General features: G+C 33.3%; 1 protein-coding gene across 1 annotated transcript in view; it reads right to left on the bottom strand.

Moving 5' to 3' along the window:
- The window catches only part of LOC126975894 (uncharacterized), a 39,387-nt gene extending 25,633 nt beyond the window's left edge, over positions 1-13,754 (bottom strand). The window contains exon 1 of the mRNA XM_050824000.1: positions 13,607-13,754. The gene's annotated coding sequence lies outside the window, so the exon portion shown is untranslated. The remainder of the gene's footprint in view (positions 1-13,606) is intronic.
- Positions 13,755-14,320: the final 566 nt, after the last annotated feature.

The raw sequence follows: 14,320 nt of genomic DNA, 5'->3' as shown, positions 1-14,320 counted from the left end.
TACAAATCGTTATAATACTTATTTTCAATAGATAATAAATTAATAACAGTTAACATTTAAGGAATTGACCCCAATAAGAACAATTATCAAGACATGTGGCTCAAGTAGCTTATCTAAATACTATCTGTGTGCTTGAGGTAAGAAATAGAGATTTTGATAAGATTACAATCTGGTTAAATACTTTATTATTGTCATTTGATGCTTATCAAAATTTAAAAATGACCTTATTAACAAATACAAAATCAGATTAAAAATTAACACAAAATTATTGTTCTTCTAAAAGCAAGCTCGAGAGTGAACAATCCATACATTATTCCCCTTTTTTATAATAATAATATAATTTCGATACAATTTTACACAAATTTTCTTGCCGCAAACTATGCAAAGAATTTACCTTGGGTACAAGACAACAATTTATTTAATACAAAATGTTAATTACTTAAACATATATAAATACATATAAACATCCATGACTTGGAAACAAACATCCATATTCATCATAATATAAATGTTTGCACCTACCGGGATTCGCTACATTTAGCCCGAGGACCCATTGGTTATCTAAATTTGAAAATCATTTCTATGAATTTCTCTCATAAGACGTATATACGTAGTACATAGTAGAAGCATTGAAATAACCTTCAGATTCTTGAAGCCTCAACAAATACATTAGATTCCCAATAATTAGAACAAACTACAAAACAAGACATATTAATTGCCTCATGTGAACTAGACAGTTACCACGACTTCATTAAAATTTCACACAAAACACGACAATTGGGAGAAAATTTCAGTGTGTGAACGTATATCTATAGATATGAGTGTGCAAACAAAAGATCGTTTGTACGTGTCAATTAGAAGCCTCGTAGACACTTGCAACTTGAAATCACTTTCACTTATATCTATTCAAAGTGACTAAATGTTTATCTAATGACGTCTATTGTTCAATAACAAATTTTATGCTAATCTCTTTAGCTTAGACGATAAATCAGTACATAATGTTTAATTGATACTACTTACCACTGAGGTGTAAAAAAGGTATTGTTACAAGGATATGTATACATCCACAAATAGCTTAAGAGAGCGATATATCAGAATATGGGAGGTTCCTTTGCACAGGATGTCGGCTAGATTATGGGTACCACAACGGCGCCTATATCTGTCGTAGCTAGTGATATTACTGGGCCAATGAGACTTAACATCTTATGTCTCAAAGTGACGAGCGCAATAATTATAGCCGCTCAGAAATTTTGGGTTTTTCAAGAATCCTGAGCGGCACTGCATTGTAATGAGTAGGGCGTATCAATTACAATCATTTGAACGTCCTGCTCATCTCGTCCCTTATTTTCATAAAAAAGTATACAGATAGAAACCTTCATCTTCACCTAGAGCCGGGCAATGAAAGTATATATATGTAGAGTGTACATACATAAACAAAAAATACCGATCGAATTGATAACCTCCTCCTATTTGATGTCGGTTAAAAACAAGCGCACTGTTGACTTTTAAATGTATCGGTATTTTTTGTTTATGTATGTACACTCTACATATATCTATAGAGATATAATGCGGTAATCCCTTTTATCCAAGTACCATGTAAAAGAGATAGCAAGTACACAACACCTTCCAAAAGCCTAATTACCTCGGCGCCATATAACATTTTTTTCAATTTCTTTTTCCTTGGAAAGTATTAGACAGTTTACTAATCATATTTTGTGTAAAAAGTGTTTTACTTGGTGTTTTCTGATAACTATAATTTATTTATTTAACATTTGTCTTACTATATCAAATGTGTGTTTTTTTTTAAAGAATCAGAAGAGCGTTGTCAACCCTAAAGTGTCGACTAATAAACTTAGATATTATTATGAATTCGAAAACTGAAAACACGATCGTACGTGGCGGGGGAAGATCGAACCGGAGACTCCGTGGTAAGAGTCAACGGTTCAAACTATAACGTAATCGACGGTTTTAATGCTATTTGTTTATAATATTTATGAAATAATTCATCTGTCCCTTGATACTTGTCCAAATTTTCAAATCTACCGTTTTCAAGTAGGTGAAAATCACTTCAAAGATTCTCAAGAACCTCATACAAAACGTATAAAACAGATTTATTTGCAATGAAAACTTTTTTAGCATAGTTTCATAAGATTTAACGTGGGACAAAATGAGATAGAAAGCAGTATACGATTACAGTATTTTGGTACCAGGCGATCATAGTTGAAGAAGAGATTGTCATGTGTATGACGCGAATATACCTAAATATATTCTGATGCGCACGACGCCAGCCACCAGGAGAACATAAATGTGGTAGCGGTGATTGTAATGTCTTTCATAGCGGTTGAAATTATGTGTCTTCCTAGCAACACGTACCAGGAATTCATATGGAGTTTAGAAGTTCATGCACAATGCAGGTTTCACTTTTGACATGTGTACTTTGTACGCGCGTATTTTTTTATTATTAAAATCTACAACTCCTATATTACCTTACTTACATACTTATTCTAGGTACCTTCACTTAAGACAGCTACTTCTAATTAAGTTAACTTAATGCTAAATATAAGCTACAATTAAAAAAATGTCTCACATACGAAGAAAAGAACTGCCAAGGTTTGAAAGAAAGCTGTACGACCATTAACGACAATACTGGCAACACGTCATTCTAGATAGACAAGTTTATATTAAAATCTACTGCAACATTGTAACAACGGCTCTTTGCTAACGACTACTTGTTTCGAACACTTACTCGTAACAATAAGAATACTTCATATATTTATGGAATTTAAAACTCTCTTAAATTGTTATTGAAATTTAAAGAAGATACATACATTTTTTAATTAAAATGTTTTTATTAATTGATTTGGTTGAAACACAATAATTATTATTTGAATAAAACACTTTTTAAAGGGTTAAAGTGCGTTTGATTGTAACTGTGTTTTTACATTAAATTTTGCGTAAAAGTTACATTTTTATTATAATTTTAGTTAGCCAGAAGTTACGAGAACTTTCTAGATCACGTTTTCAGGGGATAATGTTAAAAAACAGTTACAATTACAGGCGTTTAAATAGAAATAAAGAAGTAAATATAAACCACTCTTTAACGTCGGTTTTAAGTGGAAGATTATACCTCCGGGTTGCCAACATGATTCGGTTGTGTCCCTGAAATCGCAACATGGCACTACCACTCATAAACATACGAAACCTCCAAAACTCTTTCATTAGATAAAGTTAATACCGACGACGGTACTCAGATGGGATCATTAACTATTACTATTTTCCATTAGCTTTGTGAAATCTTTATTTTATTTAGTTAATATTTTAGGTTACTCAAGAACCATTTTTTTTGTATTTATATTTACCAACAACGTATCAATATACAATTATAATTTTTAGTAAGTACATAAGGGAGAGTATACCAAGACATGTCTTTACAGTACTGTGATTAGCATAAAAAAGTTAACCAATTGATACATTATAATTAAATTAAAGATATTATAAATAGTAAACAAAGATTGATGATGAAAATAATAATTTATAAACATACATTTAAATTGATAACGGGCAATAGCACATACTTTTTAACTCGGCAACTAAAAACACCCGTGTGTGCTAGCTTTAGTAGTGACGTAGCTCACACGGAATATAAATATTCACATATCATTAGCACGGATACTGCGTGCGGTATCTGCTTGTTTCCAGAACTTTCTTTCCTACTTGTCTTACGAGATGTACTGTTATATCGGTTTAGTTTTGATGAAACTCTCTTATTTACCAATAATGTTTAATTATATTGCGTATTTGTAATCTCATATAATTTATAAATGATTGCACAGTCATATCATTCAACTGATTGCAATGAAACGTTACTAGCTCTATTACTAATATAACCTAGGTCCTAAAGAATCATTAAGAGAAAAATTTAAAGAAATAAACATTTTGACTGTTGCTTCTCAATACATTTTCGATAATGTTTTGTATGTTCATAAGCACATTATAATTTTCTAGAAACTGTGACATTCATAATGTTAACACGAGGAACAAACATAAACTTGTTATGCCTACTACTCGGTTGGGTCGAGTTAGTAAGTCTTTTGTTGGGCGATGTATATGCTTCTATAATATGATCCCAGAAAATGTACAAAACAAATGTGTTACGAAATTTAAAAGAATTGTTAAAAAACGTTTGTGTGGGAAAGGTTATTATAGCATAAACGATTTTCTTAATGACACCACGGACTGGGAATAAAGCGAACACCCTCAGGCTCTTTAATTATAAATGTTTATTGTACGATATTACATTGTAATCCATATTTTATATTTAAAAAAAAAGCCCGCTGAGTTTCTTGCGCCCATTCTCCTCAGGTCTGAGGCAGTCTCTTTTGAATGGGTGGGATTTTGACGTTCAATAAGTGATTTTAAATCCTATTTTCAATAAAAATATTTGAATTTGAATAGCACTTGCGTGAAGGTTTATGGGTGTAGTCAAAGTCAAAGTAAAAGTGAAAAATCCAAAACTAATCTTTGTAATAGGTATTGAAGATCTCCACGATATTCGGTCCTGCGCTGCCCTCAACCAACGCATTGCGGTGATCTCAACCAGATCATCTATCAGTATGATCGTCGGTATATTCTTACCAGTAGGAGGCTCCGTTGCACAGGATGTCGGCTAGATTATGGGTACCAAAACGGCGCCTATTTCAGCCGTGAAGCAGGAATGTGTTTCGGTCTGAAGGGCGCCGTAGCTAGTGAAATAACTGGGCAAAGGAGACTTAACATCTTATGTCTCAAGATGACAAGCGCAGTTGTAGTGCCGCTCAGAATTTTTGGATTTTTCAAGAATCCTGAGCGGCACTACTTTGGGCAGGGCGTGTCAATTATCAACAGATGAACGTCCTGCTCGTCTCATCCCTTATTTTCATAAAAAAACTTATTTTTATGGGAGTTGAAGATGGTGGAATGTATGAAGGAAGACCTTTCCAAAATCTTCCACCCACATTGAACATCCCCTTCACTTAACCAAACTTCTCCAACGTTATAGTTGACATTCTTGCAAATTTTGATTTTCTCATATCAGCCGGAAGATATCCACTGCTGGAGCTTTGCTACCCCAAAGATCTCCACGATGTTCTTTGTCCTGCTCTACCCTCATCCAACGTATTCCGGCGATCTCGACTAGATCATCAGTGTATCTTGTGGCGGATTAACCAACAAAGTGTCTTCTGGTACTTGGTCGCCGTTTGAGGGCTTTACTGCCCTAAGGGCCAACTGTGCTTACAACTATATGCCCTGGTCACTGCCAAATCAGTTTCGCAAAAATTTTGGGCTATGCGGTGACTTTGGTTCTCCTTCCTCCTTCCTCATTACTGATTCGATCTCGCAGGGAATCTGCGAGCATAGTCTGGCGATACTGTTAATAAACATAGCTTACGAAGATGTTATTATTAGCATCAGATACAAAGATAACAAGTCGTTTCAAGAGCTTTAACAGGTGAGCCGATGATCGAGTGGTAAAAGTGTCCAAAGGGTTACAGGTTCACTTTCCACTGGATTTTTTTTTTCTCGTCTTAAGCTTATAAAATAATTTCCTATGAATTGCTTGTGAAACTACTGGGCCACTAAGGTTTGTATAGGTAATTGGTGATCAAGTTAATTTTGACTCTTTATGTAAAGTTAAGGAGGCAGTAAAAAAACACACTTAAGAGGGCCATTCCCGTTCGATCTGTCGTCAACACGAACATGGTCGAAAAGCATATTGTTTCATCCAACGCATACCGCCTGTTGACGATAAGCAAGAGAAAGCGATCAAATTGTACGAAAAATTGTGTGCAGAAGTTCCATACAGCTTGTTTCAGGATAATATACGTATTTCTGAGGAATCCTTACAAATTTGTGAAATAAATGGTATTCATATAGAATCTCTATTACATGCGCGACGTTTCTATCGCAATGTTTTCTTTCTTTGACAATTATTTATGAGCACTTTTTTTATGAAAATAAAGGACGAGACGAGCAGGTCGTTTAGCTCATTTTAATTGATCCGCCCTGGCCATTACAATGTGGTGGTTCAGGAATCTTGAAATACCCAGAAATTCTGAGTGGCACTACAATTGCGCTCGTTATCTTGAGACATTAGATGTTAACTCTTATTTGCCCAGTTATTTCACTAGCTGCGGCGCCCTTCAAATCGAAACACAATAATGTTTACACATTACTGCTTCACGTTAGAAACGCGACGTTAAGAACGTACCCATAATCTAGCCGGCCTCCTGTGCAAAGGAACCTCCCACATTACGATTTGTTTCTTGAAATTGTATTTTCTGCTTCGATAGAAACCTAGATACAATGCACAAGACACCTATCAATATTTTTTTTAAAGAAAGATGTCTTATAACGCCATCCATACTTACGAGCATACGATACATACGAGCGTTTGAATTAAATTTATGACGGGTTGGTCGCTCTATCAATATAGGAAAACGGACGTATGACATATTCTGTAGGTGACGTGACATGGTAAAATCTTAAGAGGTCGTATACTGTAGACGTCAGTGTAGGGCGGTTTTCCTGTCACGCGGAATTTCATCCGCGTGCGGATATGGTCCGCGTGCATCCTATTATATAAATACATGTGTAATCATGCGAGCTTCACGCGCACGGAAAGCGGATTGTTCCAGGTGGGACACTGTCTTGCATGTGGCGAGGAGTGTTCATTTACTCAGAACACTCCTCGCATTTGCATGCAGACTAGCTCCGCATGGGGATGGAAATCCGCGTGACAGGAAAACCGCCCTTACTTACTTTTATGCATCATTATTGTGGTGTTAAGAAATATTTTGGAAGTATTTTTACTAGACATTAATATCTGTGATATGGTGATGGTCTGTTATACAGGACTAACCTACTTCAGACTCCAGCTTCTCATAAATACAAGCAGGAATTTAAAACTTACGTAAGTACTGTATAAGCTTATGATCTTATGTGAGATATTGACAGATGCATTTTTGTTCACCACCACTGAAAATATTATACCGTACAATTTAGTTAAATAACGTGTAATTAAATATCATTAAATAATTTTTATACAACTCTAGTTGAAAAAATTGTCTCTAGACAATTTTTTTATTTTAAACTTGTATATAAATTAAATTTATATAATGAACTTTACTTAATTCTCGTTCATTGATTGTGGTTCAGTAGACATATGAGTAACAAGAAGCTTGGTAGCTGAAGTATGATACAAATGGTCTAGTTGACCAGCTAACGTCAGGGTGTAGAATTTGCATGACGATGTGGGCGTGCATCGTAAAATATCACTCTCATAATATTTTCCCTAACGCGCCAAAAAAAGTATATAACACAAAGAATATAAGAAGTGCTACAAATGTACAACCATTTATCACCATAGACGGTGAAAGCTCTACATAAAAAGTCGCAGGTGACGGGGCTCGCAACAGGCAAGGTTCCGCCGGACTTCGGAGATAAATTTCTCCCATTAACGTTACGATTAAACGACGATTATCTAAATGCCAACGCAAAGCGTGCCTAACCGTGTATCCTGTTTACTTAAGTGATCACTTTTTGCGGATTTATGACAATTTTATAAACTGACTTCAAAACATTATTAATTTATCTGCAAATATTTTAAGCATATAATTAACTAGCAATGCCCTGCGGTTTCACTCGCTTAGATACCGATCTCGTGGTAGTGGAAAGTGTTAGTAGACTTTTGAAATTGGCCGGCCAGGAAATTGAAAACGGCCGCTAGTCGATAGATTTATTTAAGTTTCCATAAAAGTTTTATTTCGCTTAGTTATTATTTTATTATTGCATTATTAACTTTAGATTGACATTTTTTAATTCGTTATATCTTTTATAATGAAATGTCTGATTTTAATAATTTAAAAAGTTTTTACAGGTATTGAAACGGTCTTTAATAAAATACCGTGAAGACGTAAAAATCATTCATTTTATTTTTAATAATTTTATCGAACTTCCAAATAGAATTTAGGAAATTTACTTTTTTCTCTTATTTCAATTGATTTAAAAAACAAGCAATAGATCCACTATTAATGTAATTAAATTGTTTTAGCTAGACCGTTATTTTTTAATTATATGTAGTAAGTAGTAATATCTTCGCGAAACAAAATAAGAACTGATTGATTTTTGTATCTTTGAATTTCTGTATTAGAAATTTTTGCTCGCTATAAAATTGAGTTTTAAAAGACTGCAAGTTGAGTGATATGAAACTGAAGACTCTTCATATAATTAGTCGGGTTGGGGTCGTGTCTGTAGGCCAAGAGATACCGTAAATTTAACAATTTTTTTATTACTGACCTAGATTTGGCTTTCCATAACTTTTTCTAATAGCTTTAAGGGTAAATGTATACACGTTTATAATAAATTCCCAGCCACTGTTCAGGCATTATCTATAAATAAGATTAAATGTTTTATTAAAAATTGCCTCTGTCGTAAATCCTTCTACTCGACAGCTGAATATCTAAGTGACCTGACAGCCTGGGACTAGATTATGATTATTTCATAGCAATCGCAATGACAGTACAATATTGTAAATTTCATTGAAAAGAGCGCAAAAAAAAGAATGTTGGGAGAGTTTCTTGCGCCGCTTCTACTCTCTTAGAGCGCCATTTGTTTCCGAAGCGGTAGTAGTATCTAGATTAGTAATGACATCAAAAATAAATCTAAAGGAAAGAATTCTGAAGGACTAAGTTTTTAGAAAATAAATACCTTTTATGCCTTTTATGTTAGTAAGTAATATCTTGCAATTAACGATGCACTCAGGATTGTTGAAAAACTAAAAATTCCGATATCGCAATTACACTCGTTACCTTTGATCATTTATCTTGTGTAATAAATGGGGTAATAAATGTTAAACTCGCATCAGGATACGTGACCTGATCGAAAATTCGTAAGACAGTCGTTCAAATTATAAATGTATGTTGATTTTTCCGAGAGATAAACTTTTAAATGTAAAATAATTGTAATAGTTCTAAAGTGTTAAATTTTTTATGTTACATACGCAATAAATTAATATTTCATTTTACCACATAAATACTAGTTGTTTTTAACTGATAAATAAAGCAATTTGTGCTAAATTATTCCCTAACCACTCGAAAATATTCAAAAATGCACAACGTTAATGTCCAAATTTTTACTTCTGCCGGCACTCCCGGAGTACAACCCCTATTTATTTTACTTTAAGTAAGGCTACAGGTGCCGAAAGTAGCAGTGTTGGAAAGCTCCCCACAAGGTGGACTGAAGATGTGGTCAAGATCACCGGAATAGGTTGGAGAAGCGCAGAATCTGTAGTGTTATAGTGTTATATACGGTAATTGTTATACATATCAGACATCATACCCTTTAATATATAAAACTATTTTTATGGATAATAATGTAATATGGTTGTAATTAATAAATAAATATAGATATACTAGCTGTCCCGACAGACGTTGTTCTGTACATAATAAATGACATACTATTTTTTTTAGATTTTGTCAATGATATTTCATAACACGAAGAATTATTTCGTTAAATATGCTATCCCTGTTGTTAGCTATAATGTAATTGTTTGACAGCAAAACTGTCAAACCGTGCGTCAATAAAATCTCTCATAGAAAATATGTCAATATTGTAATAATATTGATGAGTCCCAAATCGAAATATCCTATCGCTCAAGTTGGACTCAACTGCACTCCATTAGGTTATCCCCATTAAAATCCGTTCATTAGTTTAGGAGTTCACTGGAAACAAACATCAGAACATTTAATTTATATATATTAAGTTAAGATTCTTTTGCTAATGCATGTGGCAGCATTGAAACACCAACTTATATGGTAACACTGGTAAATGCGGACGTAGTCGCGGGTAACAGCTAGTTTATTTTTTAATTATAGGCCATGCATGGCGGTGTCATAGAAAACTAGTACGGTATAATGTTAAATGAACGATCGTTGCTGGTTGACGTGCAGGTTATAAGACTATATATACCTGCACACTACTTTCGTCTACTGCTAAGTTATCATTATGATAAAAACATACTTCAATTCAAATCTCAATATTTTTATTCGTTATTTATGACAATAAGGGACGAAACGAGCAGGACGTTCAGCTGATGGTAATTAATACGCCCTGCCCATTACAAAGCAGTGCCGCTCAGGTTTCTTGAAATATCCAAAAATTCTGAGTGGCACCACAATTGCGCTCGTCTCCTTGAGACATAAGATGCTAAGTCTCATTTTCCCAGTAATTTCACTAGCTACGGCAGCCTTCTGACTGAAACACAATAATAATTACACATTACTGCTTCACGGTGGAAACGGGTGCCGGTGTGGTACCCATAATCTAGTCGACATCCTGTGCAAAGGAGCCTCCCTGTGGCGTATTCTTGTTGGATATTTCTATCACTCATTGAAAATTATAGTAGCATGGTTATCTACTTACTTTGTCTACAAGCGTCAAAGAAATATATAAATAAGTAGCAAAAATTCTCAAGCATTTTACATATTAAGCACATTTGACCCGAATTTAAGACAAATTACACAAAGCTATATAGAAACACCGTTAACTTTTGGTATAACGAATCTATGATTCTGTGATAATTTGTTAAATAATTCAATTCAAACAGAACTGGCGTAATAATTGTTTATGAATCGGTAAATTACTGAACAGACAACCATAAAAATACGCGCTTGTTGCATAAAATGCGTAACAAAATCTAATTCAATTAGGGTTGTATTCTTAATATTTCTATTTCTAAGAAACTAGCTGACCCGACAGACGTTGTTCTGTACATAATAAATAAAATACTTTTTTTTTATTAATAATATTTCATAAGATCAAGAATTATTTCGTAAAATATGCTCCCTGTTGTTATAATGAAATTGTTTTACAACAGAACTGTAAAACTGCGTCAATAAATTCTCTCATAGAAAATATGTCCATACAAAACAAATATTGAAAATAAAAATAATTATGAGTCCCAAATCGAAATTAAACCTATCATATCTCTCAAGTTGGACTTAACTGCACTCTATTAAAATCCGTTCATTAGTTAAGGAGTTCACTGGAAACAAACATCAGGACACTGGATTTATATATACTTATATTGAGATTTAGATTATGCATATCGACATTAAACAATATTTAAAGAACACCTTGCTTAAAAAATTTAATGATATTTCATTCCGCTTAGTCGTTTTACGATTACTATATTACGGGGGTAGGTATCCGATCTAAGGGCTTGTAAATGCCAAAAAATTTGTTATATTATATGAACATGTAGGTCCACATTAAAAAGGGAACTCTAACAGAATTTATTCCCTAAGTATGTGTGTGATAAAAAATGAACTTAAACGTGCCGCTAATTTGGCAGTCACATACTTCCTGATTCAAACATTAAGTAATCATGGATTTGAGGAAGACATAAAATTTTCATTACGGAATATATTAACGGATTAAGGATTGCCCGATTTACCTACTTTATCGTCTTTAGTTTTAATTTTTTTTGCCGTTTTCGCTTGCTTTTTCGATTGGGTGGTAATTTTTGACAAGAAGTGATATCATATCCTATTACGAATAAAAGTATTTGAATTTGAATTTTCTGTCTTCGATTTCATATGTAGGTCAGCAACGGTATTGTGATTCTTCTACTACCCTCACATACATATCGTTTGTCAAAAAACCAGATGGTTTTTTTACATAATTACTCAATCCAGGCTTTCTAATGAATGAACATTTGTTATTGAAGGTATACATTTTGTATTGATCCGAAGCACCACTAAAGGAAGGTTATTCCACAGTTTTCCTTACCTTTAAAACCCATGACGCAATATTTTAGATTGTGGCGTCACCAAGTCTTTGATTTTCTTCAATATGACCACCAATTAGTATGATAGATATAATATAAACAATATGTTATGTTTTTAAAGTGATAACCCTCACTTCTAGGATTAATACACAAATAAAATTTGAAAAACAAAATTTTATGAACGTTGCGGGATTCGAACCCACGACATCCGGCGTTCCGAGCCGGTGCTCTAACCAACTGAGCTAACCGTTCGAGTACCGCCTCGTTATAAAATTCTGTTTGCTTTTTTCAACTCTCATTTTGTGGATCTCTACAGGATCTAGTTTACAGTTGACCAAAGCAAGCAGAATTTTATAACGAGACGGTACACGACGTCCGGCGTGGGTTCGAATCCCGCATCGTTCATAACATTTTGTTTTTTAAATTTTATTTGTGTAGATAATAATTAGAGATGAAGGAAAGGTGTGATATTGGATACAATGTTCAAGGCATTGCGACTAAATATTTCATTATTACCTATTTAATTTCCTAAACTTAGTAAGAGTGCAAAATGCCGTTCTTGACGGTAGACGTTAGGTATAACACCTTAGTAAAAATTTCGTAAACCAAGTAAAGATAAGATGAGGCGAATAAATTATTCTAGATCGAGAATAAATGCTTTAATTGAAATATATTAAAAGGTTTACTTTGAATGTTATAAGAGCAGACATGAATATACAATGTTTATAAATTTACAAATTATTGTACGCCTGAGATATTTAATAACAATTTTTATTTGAAAACTTTCAATGGAGCATATTAAGTTTCCAAATATGTTCTTAAACTTTTAAACTGATAAAGTAATTTTTGCATAGTGTTTTAATAAAGTAGAACAATATAACTTTATATATATTACGTCAGATATAATATAATTTGTTTTTAATATTTCGTGCTATAAATTTATTACATAAAATGCTGATACATATATCTAAACATACCTTGTTTATGCGACATCCAACATACATTAAAAACGGTATCCAAAGATTGTTAATTATCTGTAATATATCTTACGGGTTTATCGTAGTCTATACATGCAAACCTGATATATTCGTGTTCGGTTTCGAACAACTAATCCATGTAATTTTAATACGCAAAGTTTCCATATTTACTATAATCTTACATCCTTGATAATATATTTGATTAATGATTTACGATGCTTTATTAGTTTCCCTTTATAGTATAAGTAATATATCTATATGTATATATAAAAATTAATTGCTGTTCGTTAGTCTCGCTAAAACTCGAGAACGGCTGGACCGATTTGGCAAATTTAGGTCTTGAATTATTTGTGGAAGTCCAGGGAAGGTTTAAAAGGTGAATAAATGGTGAAAAATGCTGCTAAATTAAATAAAAACAACAAAATTTGTTTTTCCTTTGATGTGTCCATACATAATTTCTATGAGAGAATTTATTGACGGACGGTTTGACAGTTCTGCTGTGAAACAATTTCATTACGTGCTATCGTAATGAAATTGTGCATATTTTACGAAGTAATTTTTGATGTTATGATATATTATTGACAAATTCATATAAAAACATTATTTTATTTATTATATACAGAATAACGTCTGTCTGGTCAGCTAGTACATAATAAATATTCACAATCATTTACCTTTATAAAATATTAGTGGGTAACAATTATCATGTTATATCAGTAAAAATATTCGACGAATATATTATCTTAATCAGTACCTACAAATCCATCCTTAATTAAAACTTAGATCGCATTAAAACTATACATACCGTTCGAATTCCGTACGCTATCAATGCACCACACACACAACAGTTCCACAGATAATAATTGTCTGCACAGAGTATATAGTATCTACTCGATGGTCGACACGTGCTTTCGTTTGTTTATGCTGCGCCGCGATGCGCGCGCGCTGGCCTGATAGTGACAAGTGGTCGGTAAGCAGGTGCCAGACTCCCTCTAACAAGGTCGGGCCCCCCTCTTACACATCACATTTCACCCAGAGAAAGTCTGCCTACATACATACCAAATTTTCGAACTGATTGAATCGGAATTAAACGCTTGATGAATGAAGCGAGAGGTCAATGTTGAAGGTCACTCGATTGCTTCGAACAGTTGAACCGTGTGTGTTCGCTAGTGTTAATCTATTCTTGTGTATAAATAAATAATTACTGTTGTTATTTACACATCCATTTATATTAATAATAAAAAGTATTTATAATATTTACTTATTTATTATCAACTAACAATGTAAGGTCTTCATATTCACACTAATATTAATAAATTATTAAGAAGTTCAAAATTAACGAGACAATATTTAATTACTAACAATAATATCTTCTTTGATGTGTGACACCTTTAAATGAAACACTTTTTCAAGGATTTAAATGCGTTTAATTGTAACCGATTTTTAACAATTTCAGAGGGGCGTGATCTAGAAATATCTCGAAACGTCGTGTTAACTAAAATAATAATAAAAATGTAAC

The sequence above is a fragment of the Leptidea sinapis genome, chromosome 38 (genome assembly GCF_905404315.1).
Source record: "Leptidea sinapis chromosome 38, ilLepSina1.1, whole genome shotgun sequence".
Classification (NCBI taxonomy): Eukaryota; Metazoa; Arthropoda; class Insecta; order Lepidoptera; family Pieridae; genus Leptidea; species Leptidea sinapis.
The sequence above is the reverse complement of the archived record's forward strand: the minus strand, read 5'-3'. Positions and strand labels throughout refer to the sequence as shown.